The sequence below is a fragment of the Notechis scutatus genome, chromosome 4, assembly GCF_049901735.1.
Source record: "Notechis scutatus isolate UNSWTSFEM ecotype Mainland chromosome 4, rNotScu1.2, whole genome shotgun sequence".
NCBI lineage: Eukaryota > Metazoa > Chordata > Lepidosauria > Squamata > Elapidae > Notechis > Notechis scutatus.
The window spans coordinates 110,184,694-110,196,314 of record NC_142012.1 but is presented as its reverse complement, the minus strand read 5'-3'; positions in this window follow the sequence as shown (position 1 = coordinate 110,196,314).

The window sequence follows — 11,621 nt, the reverse complement described above, 5'->3', positions numbered from 1 at the left end:
CCTCTGGGAGGCCAAAAAAGGCCTCAAACCAACTGCAAATTCAGCTGTGAGGTGCAGTGCAGGTAAGGGGGTGGTGTGGGGGGGATTGAATGTGCATGCACAGGGGGCGTGGGGAGGGGGGCGCACATTGTATTGTGGGTGCTGGCACATGAGTGCATGCATGCATGCACAATTTTTGGCACAGGAGCCCAAAAAAGTTAGCCACCACTGGCTTACTGTATCCTGAAATAGAAGACACACAACTGGCCATAGAGAAGGTGACCTTGGACATAACATCCTAGTACAGGATGGGAAACTTGCTTATTTCAAGATCAACATATGATACTGGTAGAGCCGTAGAGGTGCAATGGTTAGAATGCATTACTGCAGGCTCAAGGAGTTCAAATCTGAATGGCTCAAAGTTGATTGAGCCTTCCATCCCTCCAAGTTTGAAAAATAAGGACCCAGTTTGTTGAGGCCAATATGCTGATTCTGTAAACTGCTTTGAGAGGGCTGTAAAGCACCATGAAGCAGTGTATAAGTCTAAGTGTTATTGCTATTATGATAGGACAGAGGTTGTATTCGTTCCTAAGCATAAGCATGTCCACACACATGCACTCACACAAGTGGTTTACAGACTAGCTATTTTTGCACAACATGGCTGTTCAAGCTACAATTCCATTCCCAAATCGATGTTGGCAGCCTATCGGGCATCCAGATATTCAGTCCACGTAGTTGCCATGAAGAAGGTAGAAAGACAGCATTTTTCTTTTCAAGTTCTGTTGGTTTATGTATGTATTTTTTAACATAATACTAAAAAAAACCCATTAAAATGTATTGTACATAAATACACAGTAAATATTTTAAAACTAACTTTTAGGAACCTTTCCAAAGAGCAGTTGATAGTAGTATCCTAGATGAAAGAAGATTGAGTCCAACTGAATTAATATCTGAGTTGATAAGTATTGTGTATTATGTCTTTCTAATAGGGTTTGTTGAGTGAGGTTCACAAAAAAGCAAAAAGAAAAAAACCCAATATGAAGGCTTTTAATGTTTATATGCTTGAAGTTATTGGAAGCCTGTCCTCTTTTGATCCCAATATAATTTAGATTGCTAGGGGGGAAATTTAAAGATTTCTTGTTCCTTTCCGCTTCTGTGTCAGCTTCTGATTTACCAGTTCTGCAGCCGTTGCTATAATGCCAGTTTTCGTTAACAAGACATGCTGACCATTGGACATTCTTATTACAGAAGTAAAGCCTTGTTTGTATCAGTATGGATAGGACTCTGTGGAAACTGGATCTTGCAAAAAGAGCTTTCCAGAAAATCAGCTCCGGTTGCAGTATCGGTAAGTCAGGAAAGGGCTGGCAAGTGACAAAGCAAAGGCGGCACCAGAGGCCCCCGAGGCCTGCTGGTTGCTCACCTCTGACCTTGTATAAGATGGGAATGTTGTTGAATCAATTGGAAAGAATGAGCATAACCTCATCAAACTTAATGTATATTTATGTGGAAAATTGCCAAAGTAAATCCAAAATAGTTTCTTTTAACTTCAGAAAAAGGAAACTTCTCAAAAATGAGATTAAAGCCAAAAAGGTCAAATGTCTCCACTGTATCTGGGGTTACTCAAAAACTGCACGAATAGAAACTCAGCTAGGATGAATATTGCAGGTCAGGAAAGGTCTCAACAAGTCCACCAGCTCATCAATGTAGTTAATAAGTAGTGGCAATAGTGCCAAGGAAGCTATTAGAGAAGGAAATTTTTCCTTCACAAAATAAAAACAACATATCCACCAAAGAGATGCAAGTAGAAAAGAGACGCCAAAAAGAGGATTTTTTTTAAAGAGTAGGTAATAAAACACAACCAGGAAAGCTTCAAATGCATCACAACTAGAAAACCATCAGGGGGATAGTTGAACAATAAATCTTACTTCCATAGATTTGTTTACTGCCCAGCTTAAAAACATCCAGGATGGTCTTTCAGTGAAATTTAGAAAACAACATATATATATAACAGAACATTAACCAAATAAAATTTAATATCAAAGGTATATTATCAGACAATAACATTTTTATCAGAAAGTTGCAAACTAGATATTTGAACTGAGTTTTCCCAGGAATGGAATGGATTTGAATATTTTATTTGGCCAAGGGGGATTAGACATGCAAGGATGTCTTTGGTGCAGAAGTTCTCAGTGTATATGCAAAGCAATTGAACAATGATAACCATAATAATGGCAATAAGAGGGAGCATTATGTTTTGAATTATTTCGACCAGTCAAATCCATCCAGTTGCTATTTTTTTAACTAGTCATATTGATGTATTTTTTCTTCTTCTTCTTTGTTTTCTTGTGCTATCTATTTATTGTTCTATTACTTTTGTTTTGTTTAAACTTCATTTTTAATTCTTCACTTTTTATGGTTGTGAGCTGCCTAGAGAAGCAAGATATGTCGCAAATAGATTTAATATTAATAATTTAGCCAAAACATTCAGATCAAATATAAAATGATTGATTTTTCTAATGACAGTGTATTCTTAAGGTTGACCTCCCAAAAAACTAAAATGTGGTTATAATAATATTTTTATATATATAAAGAACTGGGGTGATGCATAAAATTGCTGACCCTTTTGGTGAAATGTGCTGTGAAAGATGTACAGCACATTTCTGCACTGTGGAAGAAGAAAGCTTGCTGAAGAAAAATTACTTCATATACATACATACATACATACATACATACATACATACATACATACATACCTTGCATTACCAACCTTTTAAATTTGACCACATCAACATGTATGTGAATTGGTGTGATTTCATTGACATAATTTACTTCGACCCCTAAAAGTGTTCTGATTAATTATCCTGACCCTAGGATAATATGTGGAAAGAGTTCATAGTTTTAAATTTCTAGGAACTCATATTTCTGACAACCTTACTTGGTCAATCCACACTATGGCCACTGCAAACAAGGCCCAACAGCACCTGCACTTTCTGAGGCTGCTGAAAAAGAATGGTCTGGGTGAGAAGTTGCTGGTTACTTTTTACCATTCTACCATTGAGAGCATTTTGGCATACTGTGTAACGGTGTGGTATGCGGATGCTCTGCAGTGGATAAGAAGATGCTCCAGAGAGTTATAAACACAGCACAAAAAATCATCGGTTGCTCTCTTTGTTCTTTGGAAGAGATTGCGAAGACCAGACTCCTCTCTAGAGCACTGAAAATCTCCACAGACCATTCTCATCCTGGACATTCATATTTTGAACTGTTACCACCAGGGAGGCATTATAGGTGTCTTAAAATGAGGAATAATAGACTGTGAAACAGTTTCTTTTCCAAGGCAATAATTGTCTTGAATCAAGCAATGCATGTGATTTAGCCCTGTGTATATAGTGGCATTTTAAACTATCTAACTTACTATATGTTTTAGATAGGTTTTAGACTAGATTTTTAATTATTATTTTAATTATTTTAATTTTTAAATACTCTGTAGTGTGATTGTGATGTGGTGTTTGGGACACTGTGCTGGAGTAGCTTTCAAATTTCATTGTATTTGTAGAATGCAATGATAATAAAGGTATTCTATAAGAATGTCTTTCCCAACCTATTGGTCTCAATAGGTGTTGGGCTATGGTTTCTCTAACTTTCACTTGATATACAATATTTGGATATCACATTATCAGGACAGACAGGGAAAGGTCCTGTTGAACTTAATAACTAAAACAGCTCAAGGTTGGAAAAGCAGCTATTGTAGGATAACACAATATATGCAAACTTTCTGTAGGGAAGTGTGTAGTTTTGAAGCATGGCTGGGAAAGCAAAAGAAAGAGTCCCTTTGTGCCTTTCCTTGTGCTCACCAACATCCCAGCTGTTATTCCCAAAATGTTATTTCTAGTCTGTGAGCCTTGTTTGAAAGAAATGTATAAGGTGAACTAGTTCCAGGATTTTTTTAAAGAAAAAAGCTTCTATTGTGCATTTCAATGACCTTGTAGCCTGCATTGTAAATTGATTGGAAAGAGACCCAAGCCTAATAAACAGTAATCAGCAGCCTTAATATCCAATATCCTAGCTGGTCCAATTTGGCAAGAATACATAACTCATCACTATAACTCATCACTATAACTCATCATTGCTATGTTTCTTTGCTGGAGTTATTTACTCACAATCCCAAAGGATCAAATCTATTTTGAATTGTTTAGGTCCTTTGATGACTCCAGTTTCTTCCCAACTGCTTGGGGTTGTACCTAATGCCATCTTTTTCCAGGATGGCCTATGAAAATGGGTATGTTGTTAGGACCATTTTTGTTATAATTTTATCATGGTTTCTGTTGTCAGAGTGATTTAAGAAGTTGCCTTAAGGTTTCCAAGAGATGGGAAAAATATTTTTCAAATAAAGACTTTCTGAGTCCTGAAGTCCATTTCATGGAGACAAAAAAAATGCATTGATAAGTCATTAAAGTTTAACATGGCCACATTCTTCCTCATGGGACAATTTCTGAAACTTATTACATAAGCATGAAATGTTGCACAACAACCAACCATGTGGCTTAGCATTTTCCCCCACTTAAGGCGGCCACCAGAGGGCTGTGCATTTCTCAGTATTGTAAATAAACGGAACATATTGGAATCTATACAGCAGAGGGCACAGGAGTGCTTCCATTCAATCCCCAAATTATTAAATCTGTGTTGCATTGAAAGTACTGAAGGGGAGAAAAGCATGGGGAAAAGTGCCAAGAAAGCCTGCCATTCTGGGAATAATTAAGTGTATTTGTTTCCCGAGTTAACATTTTTTGAAGGTTGATAATAAGTTATCTTTGGCACTGAAGTGAAATAACTTTTCAAAGAGTGCAGTGTTCATTCATTATGGTTTTTCCTTTTCTTCTTCTTCTTACTGTTTGGTGCCAGATTTTCATTAATTCTAAAAATGCAGCTGCTTTTTCTCCCCATGAATAGCAAATTAAGTATGTTTCTCTCCTCTTCCATTTCTCACAGTGGAAGTCAGGCCATTTGTCCATCTAATTTTTTTGTGGTCCCAGAGCCCCATACTTCAATTTTGTGTGCTACTGCACATTTTTCATAGTTACAAATCAACAACATGGGAGAGAAGGGATGAAAAGTATAACACTGGTTTCCAGTGGCAGGTTACTACCATCCCACCATTATCAGTCTTAGCCATCTATTTTTTTTACAAGCCTTTTTTTTCTCCAAGCTACAAAAGATTTCCCTTCTCTTGGTCTATATTAACCAATAACAACTTTGCCATTGTTTCTTCTGGTTTATTCTCTTAGCCATATAGAATAGAATAAAAGAGTTGGAAGGGGCCTTGGAGGTCTTCTAGTCCAACCCCTTGCTTATGTAGGAAACCCTCTTCCATTTCAGACAAATGGTTGTCCAATCTCTTCTTTAAAAGTTCCAGTGTTGGAGCATTTACAACTTCCGGAGGCAAGTTGTTCCACTGATTAATTGTTCTGTCAGGAAATTTAGTATTTCCTGACAGAATCATTTAATACAACTCTTCTTGTAACAAATATTCAGAAAAACTTGTTTCATATAGATAATTAACTAGATTGTTGTGACTTACACTTCGCTTGCATTTGTGATCATTTCTATTCAAACACTTTCTCTTGTAAATCCATTGGCTTGTTGGTCACCATGAAATAGCAAAAGAATGGTAAAGAAATTGGACTCAGTTGGGATGAGTGGATAATTCAACCTGAATTTGCTTCTTGGAATCAAATGAAAATTTTAATTAACTAGGGTAATCAGAAGATTTGTCCACAAATTACCTTGTTAGGATTAGAAATGTTTAGCCTATGTGAAACTCACACATGATTTTGAATTATACATATGTTGAAAGGAAAAAGTTTCAGTCTCAACCTGACTGTTAAAGAAACAAGAATCACATTCAGAGCTTTTCTCCCAACTGATGTCTTCATTTTATTCAAAAGATAAAAAGAACATTGCACCTTAATGAAATGCTTACATATTTGGTTTTGCCAAGTGTATTTTAAATTCACAGTCTCCAGATACTTGAGATTATAGATCCCATCTTTCCTGACAGCGATATTGACTGAGACCAGTGGATTTGTAGTTTAAGAACCAGGAGAACACCAGGCTGAGGAAAGATAGTACAGATTTTGATCAATTGTGAATCGGTGTGACTCTTTTTGTTCTAGAAGAGTTTTATTTTATTTGATCCAACAGTGTTATAAAGTATTTCCTTTTAGCATGAGTATTTGTTTAACATTTATGTTCCATAGACCAATTTATTAGATAAAATACAATATAACCATAAGCATGAAGTGAGTAAATAAGATTCATTTGCCAGAATCCTTCAGTGAAATTTGAGGGTCTCTGACAAGTTACCTTCTGAAACAATAACATATATTTAGATACCCTGAGATAATTCTATTTGTAGCATTTTAAGAAAGAAAAATGAACATCAGTGAGCAAGAGATCATAACTGGCCATGCTTAAGGCATCATTTCTGAAAATAAAAAAGAGCAAGAGCAAACTTCTTACAATGTTTCCAAAACTATAAGATTGGATAAAGGATATGAGGATGAAGATGTATTAGATCCAACAAAGGAAACCTGTTAACACGATCTGATAGATTAATCAGTGTTGTGCAAGACAAAGAAGCAAAGAAGCAAACAGAACAAGATTTGTTATCTTAGAGATTTCTTATCTTAGAGATTTCTAATTTAGAAATAAGACCTATAGAAGATACTCTATTCAGTATTGCTTTTTGACATTTTCCATCCAAGAAAAGAATATGGGTGGTACTTTCGAAAAACAAATTGCAGATCCTATAAAAATATATATAAAATACCAATGATAAATTGAAGCTTTTAATTACTCCAGTATCAACTGGAAAACAAAGCTGGCCCTTCTTGATTTGTCTTGCTGACAACTTTTTCCTTCTGAGGATGGAGGAGTGGATAATAGAATCAATTATCATCGACTCAATGCTAATTAATGAGGAAGACACAGTCAAGGATGTTCAAGTGGCAGGAAAGTTACCGAAGACGACTATGTAATGTTGGGATTGTTCACTTTAAGAAAAACTAGAACTGTAATCGGGTGTATATATAACTTCAAAAAAGGATAGTTCAATGAACTTTACTCAAAGGTAAGTAGGATTCCATGGCAGAAATCAATGGAAAAATATAACTTCACTATGGATTTTCAAAACAAGTGGGCTATTTCAACTGGGGCAAAAATTGGAAAAATTTGACTTGACAAGGTATTCCAGTGCATTCTGATTTACAAGCTTACTGAATCTTGAACTGGATGGTACGACAGTTGTGAATACATTTGTATGGGAGCCCCTATTCAGACAGCACTCAGCAGAGGTTTCTAATCATCCTGAGAAATTGAGCGTGATGCCAAAAGATTCTGCCCCAGGGTTTATACTTCCAATGTGACTGTTAATACTGTTCCCTTAAAAATGCTGAGGTGTAGACTGAAGGGTAACTGGGTTGGTAATAGTAACTTGTGGAAACAGTTGCTGGAGAAAAAGTTGATACAGGTTATATATCTTCTAGTTCTCTATTTCTCCTATGGATGTGTTAATGTTGAAGTCATAAGAGTTGCCTTACAGATAACAGGTTCTGAGAACACTAGCCCTTAACCTAAAAGTGAAAATATCTTACCCTTGAGTTTATATTATTTTTATCTTATTTAAAATATGTGGTAAGAATATATAAAATATTCATCTAAAATAAACTTGATGAATCAATCCAACAGAAGAAATACAGCATAAGTCTCCAAACTCTGGGCCGTGGCCCAATACCAGGCCATGACCCATTCAGAACCAGACTGCTGAAGTGGCAAGCAAGCATGCATGCAGCTCCATTTGTGTGTGGAGTCCCTTGAAGAATGGCTCATGGAACACCACAGCTCCGTGAGCTGCATTGATTGCCATTTGCTTTCAGTGCAGTTCAAAGCAAGAATATATTCAAAGATTTTCTACAAAAACACCAGTGAAGGTGGCCTTCAAATTCTAAGATTAAATCTTATTATGATGCAATGGATCTATTACTTGGAACCCTGACAGCTAACTATATCCATAACATATTTGGCTCGATAAAGTCAGAAGAATTGACATCCTAGTTAAAGATGGAATGCATAAATATATCACTAGCAAACATTAGGGCATTTCCTTTTGCCAAAAATATTTACAAAGTATTAAAACATTCCTTCTGAATATGTTCAAAGTTTGGAAAACATGGCCCACTAAATCAAGTCTTAGACCAATAACTTCAACCTTTTATACATTTCATCATGCCTTTTATTACAAAGATAAAATTAAACAATACTGGGGCTGAGAAATGAAAGGATCTGATAATTTGAAAGGTTACATGATAAGAAAATTCTTAAAATAGAAAAAAAATACAAATAATTTTAGGAAATTTTACTCCTTCAGTTTCCAGTAATCAGCTTCTGCATTTCACTACAGTTCCAGGAGTTAAAAACATGCAACTAGAGCCATGACAAAGTTAAAATTTAGCTAAAATAATTTCTTACTAAGGACAAAAAGAGAATTTTAAAAATGTACAACATTCTGTTAGAGGAGAAGAAAAACTTTTGAAATTTATTTAAAGTGATACGGGACTCAGATATAAAAGCCTGTTTTTATGATTATCTGGTGACAAAGAAAACCACTGACATCAATTTTGGACAAATTTATGGAAAACTCAGTGATACATTTTAGGATATATTAAAAAATATGAAGAAAGAGGTTCATATAATATGTGGTGGAATTGTAAAATCGTTCAATCTCTGGAGAATGCAATTTTTATGTTGTTGCTTTGAGCTTGGCAATTTGGTTTGAAACCTTTCATCCCCAATTGAGGAGACATCTTCAGTGCGCTTTGGATTGTGTTCATTTTTGAAATTAAAACAGGAAGAGCAAACTTCCAACAGTATTTCAAAAACTATAAGATTGAATGAAGCGTATAAGAATAAAACACAATCCAAAGTGCACTGAAGATGTCTCTTTGAATAGGGAGGAAACGTTTGCAACCAAATCAACAAGCTTGGAGCTCAAACCAACAACATTATCATCCAGAGCTACTAATATTCAAAAAATGCAATTTTTTTTATTAAAACAGTACAAATCACAACTTAGACTTAACATTAGCTTTATTATTTTTTAAAATAATCTAAGTGACACTTTGAAACAGAGAGAGTTGATAATTTTCTTATTGTTGCAGTCAGGCAGATAAGCAAGATCCCAGGAAACAGAAAGAATATTCAATATTTCTGTATAGTAGCAAATACGTTGAAAAATCACTTTAATGGAAAATTGGCCAAAATTTCAAAGTCCCAGATAACATACTGTACTTAAATAAAACTATAGGTGTTTTGCTTTTATATACAATCTATGCCTCAGTATTCTAAATTTAAATTGGGTGGCGGGATAATATATTGACTCCTAATTTTGCACTCTCTCTCTCTCTCTCCCCTCCCCTCCCTCCTTCCCTCCCTCCCCTCCCTCTCCTTCCCTCCCTCAATATATTTTCCCTATTTTTTGGTATGCTGCAGTCTCTTGATCTTTGAAACCAGTGCTGATCTGTATTTTTTTTGTTTGTGGGAGATATTGCTACAACACAAAATATTAAGAATCTTGGGTTCACTCCACAAATATCTTTTGATAGCATTTCAGTGACTACATTAGATATTGTTTCTGTGTCCCAACAAGTTTCATTTTCTATCAGTGGTGACAATGATTTCCTGACAGGTTTATCTTTCCTATGTATCTATTTATTAAATTTCTATGCTGCCTATCTCTCCTACAAAATGATTCTGAGTAATTTACAAATTAAAAAAGCAGGTGAAAAATAATTAAAAGAGTAAAAGATTAAAACAAACCAACATTTAAATATTATTAAAAACTGTGCTAAAAGAGCCTATAAGAGCCAAGAGATGAATGGGATGGGGGTAAGATATTCTTACCCTGTCAGCATCCTTCAGCGGTGAGTGCCCCCCTCTAGGCCAGTCCTATAGAGACTGACAAGCTGTTACAGATGTGCTTGGAACATTACTGTTGCAATGAAACTGGAGAAATATCCACTGAACTGAGACCACAGAAAATGATTGGGATTCCAGGAGGTAGTTGGCATTTTTTCTTTTTCTTTTCTTAAAAAATAACAACTCTTTCTGGATTAGATTCTAAAGGTAAGTCTTCAGCTATTTAGAAGAACCATCATGTTCATTTGAAAGAACAAAGTCAAAGTGTGTGTGTGTGTGTGTGTGTGTGTAGGAACTAAAAAATGACCTTGGAGATGTTATGCAATAATATAGATATGGACCGGCTCCTGATGATCACAGATAACAACTAACTCATGATGAAAGAACTGATGGCTGCCAAGTGACGGTGGTCATATCGTCTGTGGGCAGTCATGGGATGGAGCTTGAGGAAAAGTTTGGTGGTGTCTTCCTTTTTAACTAAAAAACAGTTATTATAGCTTATATAGGAACTCTATGCCTTGCATTTATTTCCTACCTCAGAATGGAGGAAACTGTGGCCCTATAGAAACAGAGCTGTACAACAGAATAGCCATTAAAGGCTGCCCATAGCTTCTCTAATATTTAAGTTTTGCAATTATTTCTCTGACATCCTACTTTTTCTGTTCTGGGAGTCCAGATCATGAGAGAATGCAAATGTTGAAACTCAGTGTTCAAAACTGCCCTTGCAAAGCAATTTGGAGTAGAGCAATAGTTATAGAAGAAAAAACATTCCTCTGTCAGTTTTTGTGCTCAAAAACCTACCCCTCTCCATCACCTTCATTTTCCCTTTTAATAGCCTTGGGCTGATGCAGTGGTTAGAATGTAGTATTGCAGGCTAACTCTGATAACTCTGCCCACTGGCAACAGTTCTATATGACCAGCTCAAGGTTGTCTCAGCCTTCCATTTTTCTGAGGTCAATAAAATGAGGACCAAGATTGGGGGCAGTATGCTGACACTGTAAACCACTTAGAGAGGGGTATAAAGCAGTATGAAGTGGTATATAAATCTAAATGCTATTACTGTTGATATTCTTTGTTATATATGTTTTTGCAAGTAGCTATAAAATAGAGAACCTTAGAACCAGGAGTACAATTCAACCAGTGTAACAACCGGTTTGGTGAGCATGCACTTTGCGTGTGTGCATGCCAAACATGCACTTCAAACCAAATGTGGTGTTTGCTACTGACCTTTTCCAGCAATCTCTGTGTGTTAAACAGCTGATGCATGCCGATCCGCTGTGCCACACGAATCAGCTGAGCTTGAAAACCAGAATATAAAGCACAGACTAGAGCCAAGGTGGGTGGGTGGGCCCAACAGCTGATTGGCGGAGCGAACCGGTTCACCCAAACCGGCCCGGACTGGTAGAATCCCACTCCTGCTTAGAACCTCTTCAGTTTCTAAACAAATTGTTCCTTTTTCTTCCATTAAGCTTTAGAGAAATGAATTGATCTAGAACATTTCTTTTACAGAGTAAAACTTCTCAGGACTTTGAACTACATGTTCAGGATATTTTTAATTAGTGGAGAAAGAGGCCTAGTTTTGAAGTGGCTCGTGTCTCCTTTTAAAAGTACGCCCGTAGTAATTTCTACACAGATAATGAAAGCCATGCCTGTCTTCTAAAACTGGCTGA